The 27,998-nt window shown below is 55.7% G+C and overlaps 1 protein-coding gene and 1 pseudogene across 2 annotated transcripts in view; both read right to left on the reverse strand.

The window, feature by feature from the left end:
• The window catches only part of RBFOX3 (RNA binding fox-1 homolog 3), a 527,163-nt gene extending 502,846 nt beyond the window's left edge, over positions 1-24,317 (reverse strand). For both annotated transcript variants that reach the window (XM_054457213.2, XM_054457210.2), the window contains exon 1: positions 23,989-24,317. The gene's annotated coding sequence lies outside the window, so the exon portion shown is untranslated. The remainder of the gene's footprint in view (positions 1-23,988) is intronic.
• LOC129017627 (uncharacterized) lies at positions 12,194-12,859 on the reverse strand (annotated as a pseudogene).
• Positions 24,318-27,998: the final 3,681 nt, after the last annotated feature.

Raw genomic sequence — 27,998 nt, forward strand, 5'->3', positions numbered from 1 at the left:
GGGCTTGTAATTGAGCTACTTGGTGAGACCTTCGGTTTGATTTTCTCTTTTCATATGTTTTCAATCAGAAATATCAGAAGCTGCTTCGAATGTCCCTGCAGAGTTCTCAGAAGCATCCTCTCCCGGGTTTCTCTGGAGAACCCATCTTGTTTGTTGGAGAGTGCATTCTCCCGCAGCTTTTCAAATGCTACGTTTTCCTCTGACGGCAGCCAGGGCACTTGATTACATGAGAGATGGTGATGTGGTTGCAACTGCTGTCAATATTCCTTTATGACTCTGAATTTGCATCTGTGCAAGTCTGGTAATACTTACCTGAATTCCAGGCACAAATAAATGAAACTTATTTAAAATAACTAGGAAAAATTCCACACTGGAGGTAAAATAAAAAATAGATTTGCTGCTACAGATGCAGAAACTGGTCTAAGAAAGACCATTGGAAATTGACTCAGTAACTGGCCGGTCCCAAGAATTCTGTAGCCAGAGTAACTGGTGGGCGCAAGGCAGAAAGGTGAACCATTAAGGCCCAGACCACCCACCCTGTGGTGCCTCGACTCTCCAAGACCCCCCGCAACCCTGCGAACAGGAAGGTGGTGTGAGGAGAAGGGAGCACGGCTGGTCACGAGAGCCCCTTTCCACACTCGGTCACTGTGGTGCTGGCACCCTTCCTGTGCAATGTAAGGGGCAGCAATGGTGCCCACATTGCATGGGAGAGGCTCCATGGAGCCAAGGCGGCGTGACCTTACACAGCACATCCACGGCAGCCTGATCCCAAGACCTCTACCTTGCAGTCCAGTGTCCTTTGCAGGAGACACCAGCAAGGCTAGGGACCCCAGCCCCTGCTGTTTTCATCCTAACTTGGACTTATCTGTTGTGATGGCCAAGCCAATCCTGTTTGGGAGAAGGCGGCTGGTGAGAGTAACCAGGGAACACCGGCATTGTCTACAAACCCAGTGGAGCCACTCAGCCAGGACCCTCAGCCCCAAGCTGCCCGAGTTACTCAGCCAGGCGAGGTTCCCCCCACGGAGCAGCAGGCCGGCCAGAAAGCTTCAGACCACAAGCTTCAGCCCAGGTGGCACCTAGGAAGGGAGCGGGTATGTAACCAGGGGATCACAGGACCTTGATCCAGGTCCCACTTGGAGGCAGGGGGAAAGGCTGTGGGAGAATAGATGAAGGAGCCCACGGGGAAGCAGACGGAGCTACTTCACGTGAGGACGGAACATTTGAGTTGGGTCTTTTTTCTTTTTAGAGATGGGCTCTCACCCAGGCTGGAATGCAGTGGCACAATCATAGCTCACTGCAACCTTGAACTCCTGGGCTCAAGCAATCCTCCCACTCCAGCTTCCTGAGTAGCTGGGACACAGGGGCATGCCACCATGCCTGGCTCTTTTTAAAAAATGTTTTTGTAAAGAAGGGGTCTCACTATATTGCTGGTCTTGAACTCTTGAGCTCAATCCATCCTCCCACGTTGGCCTCCCAAAGTGCTGGGATTGCAGTCATGAGCCACCTTACTCGGCCTAAGTTGGGTCTTGAGGCATGCATAGGAGTTTCCAGGTGGGGTGCAGTTGCTGGAGCTGGACCATGCAGATCCAGCTCTGGAGCTCACAGTAATGTTCATAAACAAATGGTTTTGAGCCTTACGTGAGCCAGGCCCAAGACTGGGCATTTTCTCATGTGTTTTCTAATGCACTTGACAACTGATCTTACTCTCCCCCGGGGACTCTGGGTGCAAGGAGACATTCTGGGCTTCATCCCACCACGAAGACCAAAAAACATCCTGAGGGCAGGCTTGGCATCGAATCCTCCTCCTGTCACTCCAGGAGCCGAGCATAGACCTTGCTGCAGCCAGGAAAATAAATAATAGTTGACCAAGGTACTGACCACCCTCACCCCAGGTTAGGAAGAACCTGCAAGCCAAGTTCTCTTTGATCTGTTGAGCTATGGCCCACCCCACACCCCCTTCACTGCTCTTTGCTTCCCTAAAAATGAACAACACCCTGCAGGTGTCCCCACCCTTAAGCACGGCCCTCCCCCGAAAGACCTGTCCTGAGCTTGGACCTGGGTGATATAACGAGACCCATCCTGAGCTTGGACCTGGGCCATATAGTGAGACCCCATCCCGAGCTTGGACCTGGGCCGTATAGCGAGACCCCGTCCTGAGCTTGGACCTGGGCAATATAGCAAGACCCCATCCTGAGCTTGGACCTGGGCAATATAGCAAGACCCCATCCTGAGCTTGGACCTGGGCAATATAGTGAGACCCCGTCCTGAGCTTGGACCTGGGCCATATAGTGAGACCCCATCCTGAGCTTCGACCTGGGCAATATAGCAAGATCCCGTCCTGAGCTTGGACCTGGGCCATATAGCAAGATCCCGTCCTGAGCTTGGGCCTCGGCCCTATAGCGAGACCCCATCCTGAGCTTGGACCTGGGCAATATAGTGAGACCCCGTCCTGAGCTTGGACCTGGGCCATATAGCAAGACCCCGTCCTGAGCTTGGACAGGTCTTTCAGGGCATAGCAGTGCTCAAGGGTGGGGAACATAAGGAACTGCCTGGGAGGGAGCATTAGTGCTGGGGCTACCATAACACAGGACTACACACCGGCGGCCACAAACAACAGCATGGATCCTCTCGCGCTGCGGCAGGCTGCCGTCTGAGTCTGGGTGTGGACTCCAGCAGGTGGGCTCCTTTTGGGGGCTCTGAGCAAGAATCCACCCCAGGCCTCTCCTGGCTTTGGGTGCTCTCCTGAGTGTCAGCGGCCTGTGGCTGGCTCGCCCCAGCCAAGTGCTGTCTTCTCCCTGTCTCTCCACATCACCGTCCCCTGTTTGTGCCTCTGTGTCCTGATTTACCCTTCGGATAAGGACACCAGTCCTGTTAGATTAGGGCCCCCCATCCCCTCTGAGCAGACCCTGTCTCTAAGGTCACATTCTGAGGTCCTGGAGGTTAGGCGTCAACATGGCTTTTTGGGAGGACATAATCCAGCCCGAACGGGTAGCCTCTTTCCTCCCAATCCCCTCCCTGCTGCCTGCCCAGGCTCCTGGAGCTTCCCTGGGAGGCCCTGGGGGCTGTACCAGAAACGCACGGGAAGGAGCTGGGACCCCCTGGAAGGGACTCTGGAGAACGGCAGTGAAGAGGGGTCGCATGCACCCCGACACCCTCCACACACCCCAACACCCCCACGTGGGTTTGGCCTGCATCGTCCCACCAAGTGGGGTCTGTCCTTCCAGGTCTCGGCAAGGCCAGGCATGCTGGGGAGGGCTGTCAGTTCAATGGTGGACACCAGCGTTTGATGTGGAGATTTGGCAGTGAGAACGGATGTGCCTCAGCGCGAGGTTTATATAAAATGACAGCTTCTGGAAAATGAAGCCCTCAGATTAAAAAAGAAGAAGAAAAGGAAAGAGGAGGAAGAGGCAGCAGGGAAGGTGCCCTCCACCCCCCATGTATTCCCTGGAGGGCACTGCAGGGGCCGTGGGGGACCGGGAGACAAATGCCCCATTTGAGGGTGCTTCCTGTGCTGCTCAGTGTGCTTTAGCTTTGCCCCAACAACGCCTCCTCACCTCCCAGGCCACACACTTCTTTACTGTCCCCATCCATCCTATACCCAGGATAAGAACCCCAGGGGACAAGGCCCTGATAGGGGACAGACATGCGCCAAGATAGCACACGGTAAAAGACAAGCAATTATTTGGAAACTTTCACATTACTGTCATTTTAAAACGGAGGGGGCTAGATGGAGGCAAAGACTCCAAGAATCCTTCCTAGGAAGCCCACAAAAGCAAAGATGGATTGCACATAATTGCCCTTTGTTTAAAAGGCACATGGATATTCCTGCAGAGCTGGAAACTCATTCTTCACACAAAAAAGCTTCCAAAAATTGCAACCTATTTGTTGCCAAGTTTGGGACTGTTATTTCCTTCCCAGCCCCCTTGGGTTGCTTTTTTATTTTTTAATGACCTGAAATGTAAATTGCCTTCCCTGTGGGTCTCCTGGGGCTGGGATGCGGTCTAGGGAAGTCCGCCATCCAGGACATCCCAGCTGGGGCTCCTCCAGGAAAGGAGGCAGAAAATCCAGGATACCAATGAAGTTCATTCTGGCCACCTGGCACCGAAAGTGGAGCAGGAGACCAGACCTCTTCCCCTGCCTTCTCCCTGGATGCTGCGTGTCCACCTCCTGGCGTTCAGATGGCCCCTTTCTCACCAGAATGAAAAGGAGAAAGCAAGGACATCAGCTCAGCCCTGGGGTAAGAGTTCTCGTCGCCACAAGCCCCAGGAGGACGATGTCAAACACAGCCAGCATGGACCCCACCCCAAATCTCAAAGAAATCTTCAATGAACCCCAAGAAGGGGCCTCGAGACTGCAGCCAACTTCTCAGAATTCACCAAGCATCCAACCTCTCGGGAGCACAAAAGAAGCCTGTGAGCAGCTTCCCAGCCCTCGGAGGGACGAGAAGTTCCCGTGTCTGCTGGGGCCCCTGGGAGCAGGGAGCTGTCGCTGCCCCTTCCTCCCAAGCCTGCTCACTGTTCCAGAAACAAGGAGTCCAGGAGAAGAGCCAGGATGGAGGATAAAGGTTCTCACATGAGGAGAGATCTGAGAGAGGCCCCCTGAACCCGGCAGTCACGTGGTCCTGGGGGTCGGCACCCATTGCCATGTGTCCCCCCTGGCACAGGTGTCGCTGGGGACCAAGGCTTCAGAAGTCACTGTTGGAATGAGCCCACCTGCCTCGGGGGCTTCCTTCATCTCAAAACTCAGAGTGTTGTTACAGCCACGCTGCCACTCTAGAATTCCTGGGGACAAGAGACACACCATGGCCAGGACCAATCCTGTCACCAAAAAGGAGAACCCCCAGCCAGGCTCCGCCCATCCGATGGACACCAGACTCCCTGGTACACATTTATTGGGCACCTACTGTGTTCCAGGCACAGCCTGAAGTGATAAAAGCCAGGCACAGCGGCGAAGGTCCCAGCAGAAGGTGGAGGCCACCCCCAGCCCCCAGCCCATCCCCATCTTTCCTTACTCTTGGTCCTCCTGTCCCCTCTGGAACTCAGCCCCAAACAGTATCGTGTTCTCTGTAGGGTCACCGCCTTTGCTTGGAGCCCCTGAAAACAGAGCCTGGGGCAAGGGTTGGTGCACAGATTGCTGGTTTGAGAGCAAGTCCAGGAAGCTGGTGTGAGGTTATCTGGGAGCCTGATGAGGATGGAATAAAAGCTATGTGTGCACGTATGGAGGGTGTGTGGAGGGGTGTGCATGTGTGGAGGGTATGTGGAGGGGTGTGCCTGTGTGGTGTGTGGCATGTGTAAATGTGTGCACGTATGTGGTATGTACAGTGTGTGTGTGTGGAGTGTGGAGTATTGTAGTGTGTGCACACATGCATGTATGTGTATGTGTGTGGGTGTGTGCAGAGGTAGAGTATTGTCGTGTGTGGATGCATACATGCAGGTGTATGTGTGTGGGGGGTGTGGAGTATTGTTGTGTGTGCACATATGCATGCCTGTGTAGTGTGTGGTGTGTGCACATGTGCATATGTAAATGTGTGCATGTATGTGGTGTGTGCAGTGTGTGATATGTGTGGAATGTGTAGTATGTGCACACGTGTGCCTGTGTGGTGAGTGCATATGTGTGTGGACAGGTGTGCATGTGTGTAGTGTGTGCATGTGTGTGCACGTTTATACAGTGTTATTGAACAGGTCACCCTGTGGGCAACTGGAGCTGGATCCATGGGGACCTTCTAGGACACCCCGTGGACTGCCTGTCCCTGGGAAGGCCGGGTGGGGAGTGGTTCCCTCCCCACACTCCCACCTGCTCTGTGAACACACTCCCTCCTCTCCCACTGAGTTGAGCCCAGGACTGCGGGCTCAGGACACCAGGACTCTCCCAGGGACGGCCACTCCCAAGGTGGTCCCGGCAGGCCCAAACCAAGGCTGTTGTCTGTTTCAGACTGGGCACTGCAGCATAGGACCCTTGACAGGGAAATGTACAGCAGTCCTGGCGCATCCCAAATGTTCTCTATGACAGCAGCACCTTAGACTTCATCCCACAGCCATGTGCTCCCCTGCCCCTTCTCCCTGCCCAGAAGGAACCTGGCACACCCACTACCCCACACCCCTGCATCCACAGCCCCCTGCACTCCTGACCTGGCAGACCCCAAACCACAGTCTGCTTAGTGGCAGCAACCACCGGGTGAAAAGCATGAGTGCTCGGAGGTGGGGGTCAGGGAAGGCAGCCCACACTGGGCTCTTGCCACTCTTGGGGGACAGAGGTGGGTGGCAGCTGCTCCAGGGAGGGGTGCAGGTGCAGAAGAAACCCCTAAGAGAGGAACATGTGTGTCCACAGCCCACTCTTGGCAGACAGACACCCCCAGGAGACCCCACACCCCACCAGGACGGACACCACCTGCCCTTCCCTGGCAGCTCCCAATCCTTCCTCCTTCTCCCAGCTCTTTTTTTGTAAACTAAGTCTGTTTCTGGAGGGCGCGTCATGTGTGCACGCCTGTACATGCATGCCGAGTTTTTATTCCAATCCTTAAATGAGGTCTTTGCTGAGAATTTACAATTCCCCTGTGACCTCAATCTTGCAAAGATTGCTTTTTTAACGCTGTTAGGCCTTAATTCTAATAAGCCTCCTCCTTATTACAGAACCAGGTCACATTGCCTTGACACCGCCAGAAAATCTCTCATCGGCCACGGGAGGGTGGGTGTGGAGAAAGGGGCTGCCAGAGAATGGGGCAGAGATCTGGGAACACCGAGGGAGGAATCCTTTCTTAATTCAATGAAATTCTAAAATAATCTAATTTCTGAGAACCAGAGTGGCCTGCTCACTTTAGATAACTTTGTGATGTGGTTGTGGCTCCTACAAATGTTAGTTTTCTTTTTTGTGTCTTGATTTTGAAAACGACAAGAGGAGTCGGGGAGCGACGGAACCCAATGGGCACACTGGGCACCAGTTCAGGCCCTGGCCTCGGGCAGTTGGTCATCTGCGGCGGCCCAACGTCTGTTCTCCCTGCTCCCAAGGGCCAGGAGAGGAAATTGAGAGAGTATGTTACCAGCAGGCTCCAGGACAGAAACCAAAACCCGCTGGCACTTGCTGGGTTGGGAGGCACTTGGACCAAAGGGTTTGGGCACCTGGGGAATCCATCAGTCAAACTCTGTCTCCTCCCTCTTCCTGAGATAGCTGTTTTTAGGTTCAAGGGGATACAGAGGAAGCATGCAATTGAGGAAAATGAACCTGCCTCTGTCTGACTCATCAGGACAGCGCGACAGTCCCTCCTGCATTCTCACAACATTGATTAAGCACCTACTCTGTGCCAGGGAGGGGAGAGTGGGTCCTCCTGACCCACCTTCTCCACCGGAAGTAGAAGGATCTCAGAGCTAAGGGCTGAGACAGTGCTAGATTGTTCTTTAAAACCCTTGGAAGCTTTTGAGACTGAGGGGTGAGTCCAGAAACAAGGTCTTTCTTCTAGAAGATTCTGCATTTGGAGCTGTGGAAACGGCACTCTGCGGGGCAGCAGGGGCAAACAAGAAGTGGAAGACACAGCCCTGACCCTCTGGAGGCACCCAGGCCATAGCAAGGAAAGAGATGGAAACGGCTTGCTGTCCCCAGATGCTCCTGTTCACACCACCAGCCAGCCCCCTCCAGGCTCTGCCTCCCACATGCTGACTTCAGAAGCTGTCCACTCAAGGGCCACCCGGGCCTAAATCCGGCTATGCAGCCCGGCCCCTGCGCAGGGAGGACTCGAGCCACACAAACCCAGCACCTTGAGGTTCTTGTTCCTGCCCCTGGGACTGCAGGACCCAATAGCACTCTTCCTCGAGGGAAGTGTGAGCAGAGCCAATTTTTTAAATACAAAAATGTAAATCAATGTGACGTCTAACATAAGGCACCTTATAAATCAGAGGCCATTTTTTTAAACTTGGATGTCAAAGGTTCTGGCCTCCAGGGGCCGGGGGTGTAGGCAGCTGCAAGGCCTTCCAGGGGCACCCCTGAATATACAAGGAAGCACCCACTCAGCGCTTCCCCACCCTCGGCACGCCCCGGAAGCCACCCTCAGAAGCCTCCACTGGGAATTCCTGAGTTTTCACGTGTGGTTCCTCTTATCCTCCATCCCCTGTGAGTGCCACACAGAGGGCCGGAAGGTTTGCATTTACTGGGTCCCCAAAGGGGAGACCAGACTGGACCACATTTGGCACAAGTGCTGACCAAGAACGGAGCCCTGAGGACACATCCTCAGAAGACGCTGATCCCCTCCCTGGGATGACGCTCCCCATCCCACTCTTAGAGTAACAGGAGGAATGACCCCCACCCCTGCCTGGAGAGCCATTGGTATTGAGAGAAAGGAGCCACTTTCCAGGTGTGCCGAGGCTGACCATAATGGGGCCACCAAGGTGCAAGGTCAAGCTTGCCAGAAAGAAACCGGCACGCAGACATGCAGCTCCCTGGAGCAGACTTGGGTCCCCAGCCCAGGAACTCCATCCTCCCACTGAGCCCCGCAGTGCCCCAGCGAAGAACATGCTCAGTCAGCACCCGCTCGCTGGGCACCTGCTTTGTGCCAGGCACTGGGCTAAGCACTGAGAATACCAGATGAAGACGAGACAGTGCACCAGGTCCACACGCTTTAGGATTAAATCACACAGACGGTTCTGCCATCTTTCTTTTCCACAAAAATGGACTGTGGATCTCTTTCCACATCCGTGGAAAGCAGCTGCCTAAAACCCACCGTGTGTATGAATAGGCCATTCTCTCTTGAACACTTTTAACCAATCCCCTGCTGCAGGGAGTGTGTTAGCAGCGGGGAGACCTGTGGGAAGTGGCGTGCCAGCCGCGCAGAGGGGAGGACGGACCTGGCACCTCCCTCTAAGCCGGCCGCCAAGTCACGAGGGGCTCCTATGCATTCCAAAAACCCTCCTAGAGGAAGAGCAAGGTGGCAGCCCTTGGCCCATGGGCAGCAGATTCTTGGATTCTGCAAAACATAATTGTGAAGTCCAATCTGCCAGCGGAGAAATATGCAGCGCATTCACAGGCTAAATATAAATAATATTGATTCATCTGCCATCTTGAATTATCTATTCCACTTCTGTTTTCCATTAGCATCAATAATCATGAGCGTACTCCCCTGTGGATGGGGTACATTATGCTCCGAAGGATGCAGCTGGCCCCAGGGTCACACATCTGGAGGAGCCTCAGGATATCTTCCAGAATTATCTGGCATCTTCTAGAGCAATCCAGAACCTTCCTGGTACTTTTTCCTCCCTCTTATCTACTCCTCACTCCAAGCCCAGGAAAGAGGAGTGGCTCAAAGAGACATCTGAGACCCCCCTTTCAGAGGCAGTCTGCTCTATTTGGCAGCTGACTCTGGTTCTGGGAAACAATTGCACACGCTCCAAGGTTCACTTCCAGGGAAGGAGGGGAGGAAGCTCCTGGGGCTGATGCAGAGCCCAACTGAACCCTCAGGGCAGAACCACGGCCCATTTCCTCTCTGGGCCAGAAATCACAGTGGCTTTCCTGCAGATCAGCAGGGTCCTTGTTCCTCTGACAGCCCTCTGCCCCCAGGACCTGGGGCTCTCTGATCAGCAGGCAGAGAGTGTGCCCAGCACCAGCCAGGGGTGGGCCAGGGCCTCTGGCACACCCTCCTACCCCTTCTCAGTGGAGCCTCTAGAGACAGAAATAACCAAGGCACGGAAACCCACCAGGGCCACCCACCGTGGGCCCAGCCAGGCCACAGAGCTAATGAGCCACAAAGGTCCCTGGCCCCCAGCCAGCTGTCAGAATTCAACAAATGTTGATTAAGAATGGACTATGAGCAGAGAGCCATGCTGGGTGCTCTGGGAAGACATGGATCAGCTGCAGCCCCTGCCCGCGAAGCACTTACAGCCCAATACGGGAGACGGAGCTGCAGACGCCCACCAGGATCTGTGATTTTTTGCTCTTCCTTCTCAGTGCTGATTACAGCTCCCAGAAAGTGCTATGGGAAGCAGGTGCTGACTTCAGGCCCAGAGGGAGGCTTTGTGGATGCTTCTCATGTCCTCTGCGTGCCTGTCTACGTCAGTACGTCCCACTTGCTCACCGCCTTAGATACGCCCAATGATAACCTATGGCTTCGCTATGTTCCGTGTTGATAGAAGGATCCAAAACCTTCCCATTGGCCTTCACCATCTACTTAATGAGCCACGCCCCTCCTAGGACTGCAAGAGAAATGCTGGGGTCACCCCTGGCCTCGGCCTCCCTCCTGCTGGCCACACGTAAGAAAGGACTTCATGAGGGAGACCTCCGTGGCTGCCACACACATTCACCCCAAATGCTTCCTGGAGAAAGCACCTGCCCTCACACTGCGAGCTCATGAGTTTGCCAAAAAGGCGATACAGGAGCCTGAGATCACCTCCTGTCTTGCTGCTAAAATATCCCAGCCGTGGAAAAGCAAGGCTGGCCTCAAATTGGAGAATCTGGTCTTGCCAGCCCAGCTGTGCTCCAGGGACTCCGGTTTGCATTGGGAATGAGAGAGGGTTGGCCGGGTAAGATGGCAAGACAGACACAGTCCTCCTACAGACTTGTAGAAGGGCTTTCTGCCCACCCCCACCCAGGGCAGAAAGAGGAGGCACAAGGGAAAACAACAAGAGCCCTGGCCAAGAATGAGCCCTCTGCCTTCATCCTGTGTGTGGCCTTGTGGCCCAGCACCAGCGCTGGGGCGCACTTTGCCGTGCCTGACAGTAGGAGGGGATGCCCTTGTCAGGTGGGAAACAGAGGGAGAGGTTGAGACCACTTTGGACAAGAAGGGCAGGGAAGGCCCTCCTCACCTGTCACTACAGCCCGACACTTAGAAGGTACTGCCTGATTTCAGCCTCTGCATCCACGGTCACCTACTAAGTACCCCCCATAGGCAGGGGTTGGCTCCTGCCTTCCCAGGAGGGAGGACAGACTCACCCCGTGGCCAGCAGGGAGCAGACACCCCCAAAAGCCGCTTGGGCTGCAGGGCCCTCAAAGTGGAAATGACCTGCCACTCTGTCCATCCCATGGGGGAGAAACAATCAGACCCCAGGCAGGGGGCATTTAGGGCAAACAGCTGGCCCACAGCACGGACTCTCCTCTTTGCAGCTAATTTTTGGACTGCGTGGGCCACATCTGGGCCCTGGGACTTCCCATGGAGCCATGGCAGGTAGAAGGATGGAACCCCACAATCTGAAGAGCAGAGAGGAGTCTGGTCAGAAGGAGTCTTGGCTTCTTTATTCGTCCTTGACCCACCCTCTTTCCACCATCCCTCACTAGCAATTCTCCCCAAAATCCTGCTGCAGAAATCTGCCTTCCAATAGCATTGCCTGGGCACAAGCCATAGGAGCAGGAAGCGCTGCCTGCTGGAGGGTGACCAACAGGTGCAGGGGCCTCAGGTGCCACTGCCTTTACACACGTGGCCAGTACAAAAGAGCACTCCAGGAGGAAGGTGGTGGCAGTGCAGAGACGACCATGCACATGCACACATGCACATGCACACACATGCACACACACGCTCATGCACATGCACACACATACATGCACATGCGCGCACACACCCTCCTCGTTGTTAAGGACCTTAACTTAGAATGATGTATTCTCTGTTCTCCTGGCTATAATTATTTTAGCGTGGGAGACAAATTCTGTCTCCAGCATCTCAGAAGTGCAATGTTGGAAAATCACATCCCGTGGTCCTGGAAGATCCCTACCTTCTCCAGCTCTTTTCCTCCACAGAGGAGCATAAACAGACCCTTCCAAGGGGTGAAGCTCGGAGGCTTTCATTCCTCCTCCAAGCAGCTGCACGTAGAGCAACAGAGACGCAGGGACCGTGCAAGTAACCATGGCAACTCCAGGAAGTTTAAAAAAATAAGTTTTTGAGTTGTTGAGTTGTTATTTGGTGCTTAGTGGGTTAGACTCTTGCCTTCCTTTTTGAGATAACAAGGCCTCTGAATGGTGCTTTTAATGAGCTTTGTGGGTAACGTATGGAAGGCAGCCCGTGTCCCCAGAATCTCCTGACCTTTGAAGGGGGAAGCAGGTGTCTCCTCTCAGTTCCACAGAGTCCCAGGCAGGTCTGTCCTCAGATCAGGTTGCTCCCTGTGGGGTGACCTTGAGCCAGTGTGGCCCCTCCCCAACCTTCCACCCACCCACAGAAGTGAGAAGTGCTCCATGCCTCCCCCTCCCCAGGAGACCCAGCATTTACAGGAACTCTTACAGTGCCCAGCTACTCTGCAATCCAGATCCCCCAGGATCCCAAATATTCATCCCAAGACACCCATGGGGACAAGTTTCCACGCACGCATCTCCTAAGTGGGGGAAGAGGGTCTACCCCTGCGAACATACTAATATGCTGGCCAGCATGCATGTGTAGGTGCACAGGAGACCCGTGCAACTCCACCCCCGCACGACACAACCCCACTGCCCACACTCGGAAATTCTCAGGGTCCCTTGAAGGGTCCAGCTGGCCTTGGCGGAGGCGAATGGGAGCCGCTGTCCTGGAGTCAGCCCTTCTCTATGCAGGCCACAGCAGCAGGTGTTCTGTGCCAAAGGTCATCCTCGCGTGTGCCGATGGGGTGTGCATGTGCTCACACAGGCACAAAAGCACGCATGCTGCTATTCGTGCTGTGACCATGAAGCCGCCGCAGCAGGCCATGTCCTGCGGCTCCCAAAGGCAGGCTGCCTTGACCACCCGCTGAGCACCTCCGACAGAACCATGGCGGAGCCGCAGCCCCCCAACAAGAGTTTGTTGCAGGTTGGTGCCGGGAGAGCTGAGGAGTGCTTGGGCCACAGCTGCAGAGGCAAAGGGCTGGGCTACCTGGCTGGGGAAAAAGGAATATTTTCTTAAAGGGAGAAAAATCCTAAATGGCCCTCGCAGTCTCTTGGCACACATAATTGTAGTATCCAAGTTAATGAAAGGCCTGGCACATGGGCTGAGTCACAGCAAATGCCTGGCCCTGTACCTCACATGCAGCAGCTCGTAGAAATCAGACGATGGCGGGCAGGGGGCGGGGGTGCCCACGAAATAAAGAGCGTTTCCAGGAATGGCAAGTCTCCCACGCGGGATCATATCATCAATTAGCCAGTGGGAGGGCCGAGGAGTGCTGGCATCTCATTTCCACAAAGACAAAGTTTCCTTGAGGAAATTGCCAGAGTCTTCAAGGTACTGGAATAACACACAGAACAAATGAAGAAGGACGGCCGCAGGGCTTGGCGGATGCTCAGAAGCCCAGCTCCCGGCAGCCTTGCAGAGGGGCGTGTGTGTTTAAAGACACAAGTGGGGCCTGTGATGTCCAAGAGGCAAGCACCAGTACCCATACATGACACACACATGTACGACACACATATGCTCATGCATTCACACAGGTACATGTGGGTACACATACAAATGCAGACACACACTTGTGCACGTGCACATACATGCACACACATGCACACATACAGGATGCACATGCATGCCTTGTGCACACTCTACACACAGGCACATGCATGTACAATCTACACATGTGCACATGTGTGCACTAATATGCACATACCTGTGCACACATACATGTGCACAAGCATACATAAGCACATGCGTGCACACGCTCTACTTGCGGGGGGGGGGGGTCCACTATCCTGACTTCCAAACATTCAGGTTTGAGGTTCTTGCAGATGCCGGATACCACGGAGACAAAACGCCCTCTAAACACATTATCCAGAATTTTCCCTTAATTCCCTACAGCACATGCCCCATTTGTGAGGAGACCCCCAGGGTCTTCAGGCTCTGACTCTGATGGAGCTCGAGTATGTCAAACCCTTGAACAGTCCATTCCGGAACCTTCAAATCCACACCCCAGGGGACTCCCCCCTGGAAGGCCCGGGGAAGCAGTCTAGCTCAGCCGTCTAAGTGGAGGTGACTGATTTCTTCTGACCATCCTGACTCGTCACGACACTGCTCTCCTCCAACCGTGCGCGGCTTTAATTGTCCACCAAGCAGGGCAGGGAGGAACCGTAAATCTTTCCTCCCGCTGCTCCGAGCTGAGCCTGCTTGACCTCCAATTGCCAGCCCCTTGCCTGCGTGCAGCCTGGAGAAGTCCGCTGGCTCTGAAGGTGAAGGAGGGGAGTGAGGAAGGGGAACGCAGGAGAGGCAGAGGCTCCGGGGTCAGAAGGGGAACAGAGAGAGCCAGGCGGCAGGAGAAAGCATGCGGCCGCCATGGCCACGCTCCGGCTGCTCCAGCCCTGGGGCTCCTGCGGAGGAATGAATGCCTCAGCCCGACTGCAGCCTCCAGAGGCCCCGGCTGGGGCGTCTACACACCTCACCTCCCAGGCTCCTGCTCTCAAGCAGCAGGACCCTGATAAAGTGAGCCAGATCCTCAGGGAGTCTTGGCATTCCCTTGCCAGGCTATAAAACATCACAGCCCCTAAAGGAGCCCGCCGCGGGGGATACTGCTTCTCCATCCCGCATTCACGGTGTCTGCAACTGGACCCCAGCTAGGGGCACAGGAGCCTCTCTTAGGGCGGGTGTCTCTGTGAGGGCAGGGACAGGCCAGGGGCCACATAGCCCCAGCTGTGGCCCGGAGAACAGAGCTGGTCCAGGAGGTTTAGCCACAAGCTCCAAAGCACGCCCCCTTCCCCTGCAGCAGACTTAATATTTTCTGTAATTTTAGTATATATTAATGCACTTCAAAGTGGTGAACATTATAGTTATGATTATTACCTAAAGACTTCCTTTATAGCCCTCATTTTCTAGTGCTCATTACTTTCTAAAAAATTATCCTTGGGGGCTGAAATTTTCCTAGTCTGGTCTTGTGAGTTTTCTTCTTAGGTTTTGAGCAAAACATATCCGGAAGGGGGAGAAATTACTTCTCCCAAAGTCATCTCCTTGGTGACTTCTGCCAAGGAAAGAACCCCACGGGAAGGGGCGGGCCGTGTCTTTAGCATGTAGATACTGATACTGTTATCAGTGATCTGGCCTTAGTTGTGCCCGTCTGTTCTGGAGAGACGGCTCTATTTTGAAAGTCCAAGAGGCGGGGAGGTACCCATGAGACACTCATCTTGCCTGCTGCGGCCTGAGCAAGTCAGGAAAGTGAATGCTGGTTATGGCAATGCTGCCGACGCACACACACAAGCAGATGTATTTTCCAACACAAAGGGCAGATCTGCAGAAAGTCTCCTGTCCGTGGCCTGGGGATGCCGATAGAGTTAAAAGCATGCAGATTCTAGGTGTATCCTTCTCAGCTGTCCTAGGACGAGATCTGCCAGTGAGAAAGAAAAATGTACCCGCTGGAAGATGGCCTTTAATTGTCCCATATAGTTGTCCCAGACAACGTCACAAGGCTTTAATAGTGAGGAAAAGGGTAATAGGCTCCCCCATCAAACACAGGCCATCGTCCACCTGCTCTCCCTCCCGCCCTTTGGCCATCAGCTGAAGGTTCCCAGCTGTCAAGATATCAAACAGACTTCTGGACGATAAAGCTCGACACAGCGTTGGCTGTCTGGGAGTGTTGATTATAATGTTACGCCACTGACAACAGTAATTCTCACCTTAAATTTCTTCTCTTTTCTGCTAAGATTCCAAAATACTTGAATAATGTACCCTTGGATAGCACCCCTGCGAGGAACACAATCAACCACTGTCGGCCTTCTCCCCAGCAGCTGGGGGCATGCAGCCAGGGAGGCCAGTGAATCACATGCCCCGTCCCAGGTCTACAAGGAGCCTGTGGAAGAAACCCCTTGGGTCTCTAGTTCCACTTCACCTGTCCCTGCCGTGGGGCCCCCAGCTGTGCCTAATGGCATCACATCAATGATAGTCAATATTCCAGAAAGAATAAAAGCACACACTGGTTTTTTTTCTAATGGGCTTTGCAAAGCTGTGCTTCGGTTTTTCATGGGTTGAGAACTGAGATCCAAAAACGTATCCACACGGAAGGCAGGGGTGGGCTGGAATCCCTCAGCCTGCGCGGTAAGCGATGTGGCAGCAAACTATAGGCTTAGAGGAGCCCGGGAAGGGCTGGGGGAGGGAGGCCATGATCCTCCTTCCTTTCCTCTCCCTCGTGGAAAATCCAGCTGGCATGGTTCTGGAGCCTCATCTCTGATGATCCAATGCCACTCCCTTTGCAAAAGCAAGAGGACCTGCTGCAGTGCCCCCCTCTCTCCTTGTGGTACTCTTTGTTTTTTGTTTTTTTTTTTTTTCCGAGACAGAGTCTTGCTCTGTTGCCCAGACTGGAGTGCAGTGGTGTGATCTTGGCTCACTGCAACCTCCACTTCCCAGATTCAAGTGATTCTCCTGCCTCAGCCTCCTGAGTAGCTGGGATTATAGGCGTGCACCATCATACCCAGCTAATTTCTTGTACTTTTAGTATAGACGGGGTTTCACCATGTTGACCAGGCTGGTCTTGAGCTCCTGACCTCAGGTGATTCCCTGCCTCAGCCTCCCAAAGTGCTGGGATTACGGGCGTGAGCCACCCTGCCCTGGCTTCCTTGTGGTACTCCTGACACCCCGCTAGCAGTGGAGGTATTGGGGAGAGCACAGTGGGCCCATTGAGGGGACACAGCACAGGCAGGAGCCCCATTATCCCCTGGATGGCCTGACCAGGGTAACAACCGAGTCCATGGCCCCACAGACAGGACCTCACTTCCTTCTGCCTGGCTTCAGGGTGTTCCTAAGGACTTGAGCTGCTGGGGGCTGCTCCAGGGAGCCCTTCCAGGCCACCCAAGGGAGTGAGGGTCCCCTCAGACCCTAACCTCTCTATAGAGACATGCTAAGGGTTGTTTCCATCCTTACATCTGCAAGTCCATCCTTGCATCTGCAAGTTTATCTTTTAAAGCAGAGCTCTCTTAAGGCAGCATCATAATTATACCCACAGGGAACAGTTCGGAATCCATTCCTTAACCCTGACCCTTCCTAACCCTAGCAACATGCTCGTTCCTCTACTAGGTGGATAGCCCCAGGGAAGGGTCCCACTCACCATGTCAGCGGCTTTACCTAGATCGCCTGATCCACGCAGCAGCCCTGCTTCTCAGCTGGGTAAACTGAGGTTCCAGAGCCTGCCCTGGGTGACAAGGCTGGGAAGGGTGCACGCCCTCCCCAGCGGTATGCTGCAGGCAACCCTGCCACCATCAGAAGTCAGCTCTGGCCTCAGGCTGTCCCGGCACAGAGCCCTCCCACCAGCCAGCAGGTGCAGGCCGAGTCCACTCACCACACCCACAGGTTGTGCGGCCGGCCCTGATGGGCTTTAAGGTCCCATGAAAGGTAACTGACATACCGCCTTGCTCAGAAGTCAATTCCATTTCAATGTGCATGTAACTGTGTGTGCCCTGGGGGCAAAGGGTGACTCTCATAAGAATCAGCTGATGGGAGTGGTGAGCTGCCAAGATGTACAACCTCAGAACCTCCCATGAATAAGGAAACTAACTGGGTGAAGACTCAGCCACACCTCCAGGTTGAAGGGCAGGTGTCAACACCAAGTCATTAGGCTTTGCAGAGCCCATCAGGAGCCTGTGCACGGAACCAGCTTAAAGCATATTCTGGGTTTCCTTTTTTTGCTCGGATCTCAAGGTGACGGGTAAAGTCGGGACATACCGGTGTGTGTGGCTCTCCCATGTGATGCATTAAAAAGTCATACTCATACCTCGCTGCTGAAAACAAAAAGCTAAAAAGCCCTTCTTACCATTGCTTTTTAAAAAGTGGGGTGGGCTGGGGTGGGGTGAGGAAGAAGAGGTCACCCGCAGGTGCTTGATTCCAAGGTGCCCAGAAGCTCTTAGGAACAGACCCTGGAGCTTCAGCCAGCCCCCAGCCCTCAAAAGTTCCAGAAAAATAGGAGTTGTTTTTGATGTAATCCAGGAGAGAAACCTCTAATTTGCATTAAGAGTTTGGAGCTATGAAAGTTTAGTGAGAAATGATTTCTAAAGGTACCAGGGTGTTTGTATTTGCTTTAAATCTTTCTCCAAATTGTGGACCTTCCTAACACAAGGAAACCCTATGTCCTTTGGCTCCAAAAGAGGTTCCCATTTTTCCATCAAAAATCTCATTGCTGAGGATAGCCTGCTCCTCCATGTTCTCATGACTGTTGCTTAAAAGCAAACGATCCGGAGACACGAGCCTGGCCCAGGAATCGGCATTTGCTTGGTGTCCAAGGATGTGAACTGCAGGATGAGAGCGAGGGCAGGAGAAGCACCTGGACTCCGGGGACCACCATTCCTGCCATCTTCGTCCCTGGGTCTCACCTGGTGTCATAGACAAGGAGACGTGGATGAGAAGGACCGCAGTCCATGGTGTTCAGGCTGCTCACGGGCAGAACTCTGAATGTGCCCTTGGTTTGCGTGGTGCACTGCCTCCACTACTGTATTGGTGGCCCTGCAGAAGAGAATCTGATCTGGAGGTCCGGGTTACCTTTGTTTGTTTGTTTTGATGGAGGGAGAAGTTTGAAGCAAGACAAGATGCCTTGGAGAAATAAAGACACACAGGATTCTCCTCTCTAGCACAAAAGATACATGTTATGATCTCAACCGGGCCCCCAAACAAGGACTTGAAACTGTTCGGGGGTTGGCTGGTGGCAGCTTTCTGTGCTCAGGCAGTTTCCTCGCCTGCAAATGGGATTATTTTCTAAAAGGGCTAAAATAGACATACCCGGCCACCTTCCTCGCCAGCTGGCTTCCACTCACAGCCCAGCGCTCAAAGAAGGGTGGGCTCACCTCCCCAAATATGGAGCAGCCAGCCAAGCAGAGACCTGTGCATACGGAGCTGATGACCAGCGGTGGGTCCAGCAGGGACATGGCCAGGTACAGAGCGGTTGCTCTGCCTAGGCCTCTGTTCTTCTGGAATCTTGGGAGAAAGCTCTCAGCACAGCCGCTAACCAAAGCAATAAGCAAGTAAACTCCTGCTAAAAATATATATATTCTTCCTCTTTCTTTTTTCTGCTGGGAATATGTTCTGAGCACAAATAATTAAACCTTAAAAGAAAACTTGCAGTAGCAAGTGCTTGGCTCTTGGTCCTAAGTGGAAACCACAGAGGCTGAGGACGCCCAACTCAAGTTGACGCCAGCAAGTTACAACCCACCTCTCAGACGGAACCCGCAAGACCTGGCCCCAACCTACACAGAAGGAGTGGAGACGGATCCAAGGGAAGACTGATTTTCACTTCTAAAAAGCTTCCCCAAGCCGCAGCTTTCTCTACCCACAAGAGGAACAGAGGAGAGCGCCCCATCCCTTGTTCTTCTGCCCCCCTTTCCCCTGACTGCAGAGCCTTCGATGCCACAGTCTTGTCAATGTTTCGAGTGCAGACAGTTGGCAGGGGCAGCAGCAGTGACGAGGGAGAGGAGAGGCAAGGAGACTACCTCTAGCTGCTGGTCTGTCTAGACACCAGGAAGAAACCAGAAGGACATCTGGCCAGAACAGTCAAGGCCCTCACGTGTCTTACAGGTAAGGGCCAGGATCAGAGGCCTGATGACACCAAGCTCCCTGCGCCCGAGAGTTGGCCTTTGCTTTTGGAGAAAACATACTTGTCCACCTAGCACTTGTCATTTCTGTATGAGTCCTATCACACAGTGGAGCACATCCCTAGGCCCCTAAATTAAAGATGGTGGATGGTCCTTTCCCAGGCCAAGAGGGGGACTCCCATGGTACCCAGGCCAAGAGGGGGACTCCTGTGGTACCCAAGCAAGATGCATCCAGAACGGCTCCTTCCACCTAGCCCCTGGTCACACTTTTCAAAATGCAACTGATAGACTGTGAGCTCGCCCCCAGCTACAAATAAATAACAGACTTTATACTCTTCGTTATTCCAGTCTCCCCCTAAGGCGTGTTTTGGTGTCAGTCTATGTGTTGGAGAAACTGTGATAGCAAACTAATTTACTAAGTGCATTGCACTTAAAAATGTCTATTTTATACACCAAATCAGTCTGTGTCACGTGGTATTTCTTGAAGGGCGGTGACTCGTCTGCCTGTGGGTCCCCAACTCAGAACAGGCCCGCTGTGTATGCACAGCATATGTATGTATGCAATGCTCCTTGCATGGCCACCATGCAACTGTTAACCAATAGCCGTCCTCAACCCTCACAGGTCACACAAGGAGGCAATCACACACTAAGCATCCGCGCCACTCAGAAAGCACAGGAGAAAAAAAGAGTGGGGAGAGGAAGAGATAGACAGACAGGGAGAGAGGGAGATAGACCCAGGATGTTATAGAGGACAGGGATGGCTCAGGGAGCAGCCTGCTTCAGAGAGGCAGCAGAAAGTAAGATGTTGAAGCTGCCTGAATGTTTCATGGGCCTGTGAAAATACCGCGCTGCTTCATGAAAGAGCGTGGAGAGATGCTGCAGCTTATCAAAGGGTGGAGGTACAAATGGGATGTGTTTATACAGCCGGTGCCTTGTGCCAGGAGCAGGGGCCTGTGGCAGGCAGGGATTTAGGGAATGGTAGGTTCCCGAGGAAACGGGTCTCTGTTGAAGGGGGAGAAAGTTTCAAGATGGCTTTTTCCCCTTCACTTGTTTAAAAATAAAAAATTCCTCACCAAATGTCAGCTGTGTGTCAGGTTCCATTTGTCTTTATAACAGAGTATCAAGCAGGAGTGTGGAAATAAATAAACACAGGGAGACAACCGACCAAAACTTGCAGGCTCTGGGCTGGGCTGGGCTGGGCTGGAGGAGGGAAGCCCCACCCTGCAAGGGCTGAAAAATAATATTGCAGGTTCGAATTCAGCACTGTGGCTCTGGCCCACTGACATGTTTTCCTCTCGTTACTGCCCCCCCCACCACCACCACTCTGGCACTTCTGGGTGGGATAGGAGCGTGACTTATGCATTCTTTCCTTCCGAATTGCACAGGCACCATGGGGCAGACTACCATCTGCGTATATGGGGGAGGGGGCAGATAAAGCAAGCAGGGCCACCACCCTCAGCAGCAAGGCACCTCCAACAGCCACACATCAGTATGAAGGCGCCTTAGGCCAGGGCTGAATGTGGCTGGGAGAGAGGTGTCAAAGAAGGCTGCAGGGGAGAGGCAGCAGGGCTGAACCAGCCAGGGAAGATGGCATTTTCTCTGGCCACTACAGCGCTTAGTTCATCCCCAGACACCAAAGAGCCCGATAATCTCTCCATTTCACCGATGCACCATCAGCCACGCTCTAAGTTGAGTAAGTGACAGGCGCAGGACAGAAGGCCCACTCTGGAATGGTATCCAGGAGGCCTCCTTGCTGTAATTACCTCTTCGCAGGCCCTGCGCTTTTCTGGCTCTTGAATGAGCCTCGGGAGCCCTCCCCATGTCCTCAGCAGCCTGAGGGCGGGGCCCGCAGAGCCTCCAGCCGCCCTGGGATCGTGTCAGAGGAGGGAGGGCGAGGAGGGCAGGCTGTGGAGGCACTGGCCCTGTCCTTGGTGCTGGCGCCCTCTGAGTGCCTGCAGAGCCACTCAGAGGCAGGGGCCGCCTATGCCGCCACCTTCCTTCAACATCCGCCTCTGGTCCCTGCGGAAGGGCAGTGAATACTCCTAGCCCCGCTGCGGCTCCCCACCGAGGTCACTGGGTGCGGAGCATTTGCAGCAAAGGCCCATCCGAGTAAGGGGCGGAGCCTAGGGACTTCCCTGGACTCCTGGCTCCTCCTGGCAACCAGAGGCGACCCGAGGTCCCCGGGGTGGGCACAGGTCTCTCTAGGCCCCAGGCCCCTGAGGAAGGTGGATCAAAGCAATCACCCAGGTTCCCTTTTTTCTTTTGGGGGAGGGGGGTGAATAGCTGCTAGAAATGGACAACTCACGCCAGAAAACCCCAGCCGTGCAAGCGCAAACAGCCCAACACCAGTGGCAACCCCTGCCGCACGCACGCAGCCACCTCGCCAGGCCCAGGCTGTCTCGGCTTGGGTGCGTCCCTTCAACCGTGCTTCTGCTCCTTAACCCCTTCAGGGGTCCCCACGTCACCCGCTCTGTCTCCCTCCTGGGGACAGCCTTGCCGTCCCAGAAGCTGTCAGCCAGGAAATGAGGGGTTAAGCGTTGCTTCCAGGAGTGTGCGGTGAGCGAGGCGCCCACGCAGAAAGGCCTCCAGTCCTGGGGGAGGGGCGGGGGGGGCCAGCCTCTGTCCTCGGCCAAAGGGAGCTCCTCGCCCGCAGGAGGCGGAGAAGGAAGGCGCGCCGGGATGGTTCTAAGAAGGCTCCCCTCCTCCGCCCCCGCCATGCCGCCCCCACGCCCCCACCCCGCCAGCGCTCAGTGACCTGGGGCGCCCCTGTAAGAGGCCCATACCCGGCTTTCATCAGGCAGCGCCTTCTCGACAACTTTTCTCCCTCTCTCCCTTCACAATTTTCGCTCACCTGGAGGGTCTGGTTTTAATTAGTGTAATATCCCCGTGAACAACGCAGCCTAATTAAGACATCCGTCCCGAATCCGCGATGCACACTTAATGAGCAGGTTCTGCCGCAATGTTTATACTTTTTTTTTTTCCATTATTTTTTGCAGACCAGTAAAACCGAAGCCGGCTTCCGGCTGAAAGACCTCATTACGGGCGACCCCACTCCATTAGCCTCCTACCTGCTCCACGCTAAGTGCCCGGGGCGCCCGGGTGCGTGCCCAAGGCGTCCCCGAGTCCAGCCTGCGTTTTGAGCAGGAAATTAGTAACCTGCGCGCCCGAGAAGCGACTTCTCTTCGAGCTGGGGCAGGAAGGGGGACCTAAACCCAGGGATGGATCCCTTGGGTCTCTGTCCTTAGCCTCCACCGCGGTGTGTCTCGCGCGTCGGGACTAGCGGCTCCGCGGGAGTCCTTTTTAAAAGTGATCATTAAATAAACCAGGTCCCTCGCTAAAGCTGGAACGGAAAGGGGAGGGGGAGGCAGCTCTGTTGTCCAGGAGTTTCTCCCCACTTCGCTGGGCCCCCGCCCCCGCCAGTGGACTCCGGGAACATCCCGCCCCCACCCCACGTGAGACCAGGGATCCCAGGGCCGCTTGGGGACCCGACAGGTTCCCAATGCCCCTCCACGCGGGGCGCCGCGTCTCGGTCCCCGCACCGACAGTGCAGGGCTGCGCGCCAGGGGAGGCTCCGCGTCCGGGGGAGGGAGGCTGCAACCCACAGCACCAAAATGACCACTGGCCTCGCGCCACCCCGAGACGCCACAGAAGACCACCTTCCCGAGGGTGCAAGCCCCAGACGCCCCAGGCGAGCCCCACCACCGCCCGGGGCCACCAGGGCAGAAAGTTTAGGCCAGGGGCGTGCCCGGCTTCCCCAGCCCGGCCGCGCTGCTCGAGGCCCTGGGGGTGGCCGAGGCTTCAGAGAGGCAGCCTCTGCTCCCGCTCGAGCCTTCCTATCGTGCTTGGGGACTCAGCCCGGAGCGCCCCCAGCCCGCCCCCTGTAGGGCCCTACGCGCTGCTCGCCCCTCGCTGCTCGGCCCCCGCTCACACCGCGGTGCTGCGGGCCCCGCTCCTATTTGGGGAGCTGGGGCAGCCCCTTCCTCCCCACAACTCCTTTGGGTCATCAACCTCTCAGCGACCCTCCTTTCAGAGGACCCCGGCAGGGCTCTCTCGGGGCCTGGGTGCCGCGACAGACGCACGTTGCACCACCGCCGGGTCGCCAGCCTCTCTCCCACCCGCGCGGGCTCCGGCTGCCTCCTCGGACGCGCCCCGCGGGGCCGGGATCTCCGCGCGCCTCTGCCTCCCCCCGCCGGGGAGTTCCCCGCGCCGGGCATTGTGCCGCCGCCGCCGCCGCCACAGCCACCACCACCGCCACCGCCACTGCCACCGCCACGCAGCGCGCGGGACTCCCCGGCGTCTCCATGGAGCCGACCCCCGGGCCTTCCCATTCACAAAATCGCCCCTCTGGCCCACGGCCGGACAGAGCGTCCGGACCCCAGCCCCGGAGGGACCCAGGGACCCCGACCCCGCGCAGGGACCCCTGACCCCGAGGGCGCCACCCCACCCCACGCGCCCTCGGGTCAGCCCCGGCCGCGCTCCGCAGCCCGCCTCCCACTGCGGGGTCCCATGCGCCCCTCCGCGGCCATGCCCCCCTCCCCCAGCTCAGCCCGATGGGAATGACCGCCGCAGGGCGAGGCGGGCGACGAGGACCGGGCTACTCACGGGCTCAGCGCTCCCCGCGGCAGGTGACTGGGGGCCGGCGGCCATGCCCCGGCTGCATCCCGGCCGCCGAGCGGGCAGCGGCGTCCTGGGGCCGCACAGGCACCGGCGAGCCGGCGGCAAGGGGCGCGCGAGGCCGGGCTCCGGCGGCAGCTGTGGCAGCTGCTTCTCCTCCGACCACGCGAGCTGCTGGGGCCCGGCTGGGGCCGCTGTCCGAGGAGGTTCTGCTGGCTTCGGAGCAGCCCCGCGCTCGCTCTTCCCTCGCCTCCTCTCTCTCTCTCTCCCTCTCTCTCCTCCCTCCTCTCTCCGCCCTCCTTCTCTCTCTCTCCTCTCTCTCTCTCTCTCTCTCTCTCTCTCTCTCTCTCTCTCTCTCTCTCGTTCCTCTGGCTCGCTCGGCTGGAGCGAGGCGGCAGCAGGAGCACGCGGCGGCGGCGGCGCGGGCGGCGGTGGCAGCTCGGGCGGAGCGCGGAGCGCGCGGCATGGGAGGGGGCTCTGGCTGTCGCGCGGCCGGGGAGGGCGGCGGAGCGGGGAGAGCCATGACCGGGTGGGCTTCGGCGGTCAGCACCCTGCGGCCTTCAGCGCCAACTCCTCGGGGCAGGGGCACAGAAGAGGTGGGGTACACACGGGAGATCCCAGAACCCAGTGCTGCCCTGGACCCTTCAAGGGCAGCCCCAAGCCTGCTGCCCCTCCCCACCTCCAGGCTATCTTGGGGGCGGATCAGCCCAGGTGACCCTTAACAGGACCCCTGCCCTTGTACCTCGCTGTCCCTGGGGGCCATTTTTCTCTGCCAGGCCCAGGGATCCCCAGCAATGGGACGTGGTCACCAAGCATCAGGGACGAATGCCACCCCACCCCGCATGCCATGCCATGCCATCCCTTTGAGTTGCCCACACGCCCCAAACCCCCTTACTAGGCCCAGGTGCCCTGACTTCCCGGGGGGCCACTGGAAAGGAAGCGATCGGGCCCACTCCGTGCTGTTAGTCCAGACTGGCCAACCCAACCCATTTAAACATTTCCACCTGTGCCTGGCTGGAGATGAAGGACTGTGGAAGGTCAGCTTAGGATTTCCCTAAAATCAAAAGATCAGGTAGCTCCTGTCCCCAGTCCCAGCCTCTCCCAGCATCTAGGGTAAGGGGCCTGGTGTGAGTTCTGGGAGGGTCTCTATCCTTGGTGCAGAGGGAGCAGGAGAGCAGAGGCTGAGGACACAGTGGAGTGGGGACCCTCTGGAAAGGCAGGAGAGATCTATTGCTGGGGTCAGCCCACCACTGGCACACAACACCAGAAGTGGGCAAGAAGGTCTGGACGGTCCCAAACAGGTTTAGGCAGGAGGCTGAGTAATCATTTCCAAAACAAAAGACATTCTGGTGCAGCACCCAGGCTGGAGAAACCAGCCTGCACCATCGAAGGACATTTCCAATCTACACACAAACAGATCCAAACCCGTCCCCATGTTGCTTTTGCTCCTGAAGGCTGCTTCTGGAACAATTAGCCTCCTCCTCGCACCTGACTGTCCTGCTTTTCTGTGTGAGGTGAAAAGCACATCATGGAATCTGGGGTTTGGTAGGGGCCTGGAAGACCCGGAGGCCAGGAAGGGAGGGGTATGGATTTGGAGCTTTTCGGTACTAGGGGGTCTGGGCTGCTGGCTGCCCCCGCTGCAGGGCAGCAGAGACGGTGGCCAAGACAGTGGCTGCTGCCCGCTTATGAGTGTCATGCTTTTAATTTCTGGCCCTCCAGCCTGCCTGGGTCATTGATCTGTCTTGGCCGGTGGGAATCGTGTTATACAATTCCAAGCATACAGCTAAACAGCCCTACAGCTAACCACCAGATAAATGCCATGTCTAGGAGCAAGGCAGCTGCCTGGTTGACTGAACTTTCCCCTGCCACCGGATTTGAAATGGCGCATTCCAGCTCAAAAACCCTAATTGGGCCTCTCGGTTCTCTGCTGTCAGATGGTCCAGGCTTTCGTGGCCTCCAACTCCCGGCCGGGCCCAGCCACTGCCTGGCAGGCACCTGTCTCCCTGCAGGCAGAGCTCTTGCCTCGCTGTGCCGCCAGCGCCCCCTGTTGGTCCCGTTTGTCCCTTGCCCACATTTCTCCTCCCTGAGGAGTCTTTTCCTCTCTGGTCCAGACCCTACTGCCCTTTCCAGCCTCCTCACAGAAACCTCTCAAAGAGTGCGGTTTGAGCCCATCTCTGTCTCCCTTCAGCTCCGCACGCGAGTTCTGCATGTGTCTGTGAAGTGGGGACACATTTACCTGGCAGAGCTGTGTGCCCGAGTGGAAAACGGGTCCCTGCAAAGCATAGGGTCTGGTAAATCATTCCTTGGGGACGTTCTAGAAGCGCTCTCTGAAGACAGCACCAAATCTTATTCCAAGTTCCACCAGTCCCAGCCCAGGACTCAGGACACGGTGGGCCTGCTCAGACGCCCAGGTGGTAAACTGAAATTGGCCTCTGTGGTTCGGACTGGCCACAGGGCCTGCGCGTGAGGACATCCCTTGGGAACAGGCCCCAGCCAGGCCGGCCTCATTACCAGCCCCAGAGAGTTTGCCCTTCACGCTCAGCTGTCGTAGACAGGGATCTGGCCAGAAGAGAGTAAGTGTCAGGGCCAGCAGGACATACCGGCACTAACCAGGAGGTTTTCCATTTGGGGATGTCATCTAAGAGAATTTTTAAAACCTCTGATTTGGAAACTTTAATTTTTAAAAAGTGAGCACATGGGGAGGACTGGGGAGTCCTTGGCAATAATCATTAGGAGAGAAACACAGAGAGACTGGGCTTGGGGCCAATAGGACGACTGAACACACAGAGCTAATTTCGTGCCCTCTGAAAAATCCCACTAAAAGTACAAAGAGAAAATTTTAAAAAGGGGCCGGGCGTGGTGGCTCAAGCCTGTAATCCCAGCACTTTGGGAGGCTGAGGTGGGTGGATCACCTGAGGTCAGGAGTTCGAGACCAGCCTGGCCAACATGGTGAAATGCTGTCTCTACTAAAAATACCAAAACTAGCCAGGTGTGGTTGAGGGTGCCTGTAATCCCAATTACTTGTGAGGCTGAGGCAGGAGAGTCACTTGAACCCGGGAGGTGGAGGTTACAGTGAGCCGAGATTGCGCCACTGTACTACTCCAGCCTGGACAACAAGAGCGAGACTTCCGTCTCAAATAAGAATAACTTTAAAAAGGCATAAACCCCAATGACCTGGAGAACAGGAGAAAAGAGAACAGTAGCCGGCTGTGGGCAGCGGGGAGGCACAGGAGAAGTGGTGGCCCGCCCTCACAGAGCTGAGTCTCGGCCCAGCGGCAGGGAAGACTGACAACGGAATCCCCCGAAGGCTCAGAAGCCATGGAGCCCAAGACCTGGGGAAGCCTGGAGATCCTCGGATAGCCCCTCTGGAGGTTTATTCTCTGGGGACACTGAAGCAGCCTCTGTGGCCTGGGGGCCACCACACACTGCGGACAGAGAGGCATCCTGCACGGAGAGCCTCCCTTTTCTCTCACAGCACCTGTCAGCATCCTGACCTCCACCCTCCTGGCAGGAGGCCGGAAGAATCTCCTCTGGGGAATCTCACCAGCACCCAGAGGGGAAACCTGAAGATAGAGCTTTGCTGCTTCCAAGCATAGGCGCCACTCCCTGCTCAGAGCTGCCAACCAGCTTTTGCAGCCCCTCTAAAGGTGAGTAGAAAGCCAAGGATGACCAGACACCTGCGGAAGGCCTTCATGAGAAAGAGCCGCCACAACACGCAACAGAGCGGGGCCGACTTCGAGGAAACAGACATTAGGCAGGGAGGAGAAAATATCAGAAATAGCCGTATTTAATATCCTCCCAGAGATCAGAGGAGATACCGCATCCATGAACCAAGAGCAGGGTGCTATTTTAAGGAGAACATTTAGAGAACAAAAAAGCTGGGAAGTTAAAAGCATGAGAGCAGAAACAAAACATCTCAACAGACAGGCTAGAAGAGAAAAGTAAGGGAATGCCCCAGAAGGCAAAGCAAAAAGGCAAAGAGGAGAAAAAGAAGAAAA

The sequence above is a fragment of the Pongo pygmaeus genome, chromosome 19 (genome assembly GCF_028885625.2).
Source record: "Pongo pygmaeus isolate AG05252 chromosome 19, NHGRI_mPonPyg2-v2.0_pri, whole genome shotgun sequence".
Taxonomy (NCBI): Eukaryota; Metazoa; Chordata; class Mammalia; order Primates; family Hominidae; genus Pongo; species Pongo pygmaeus.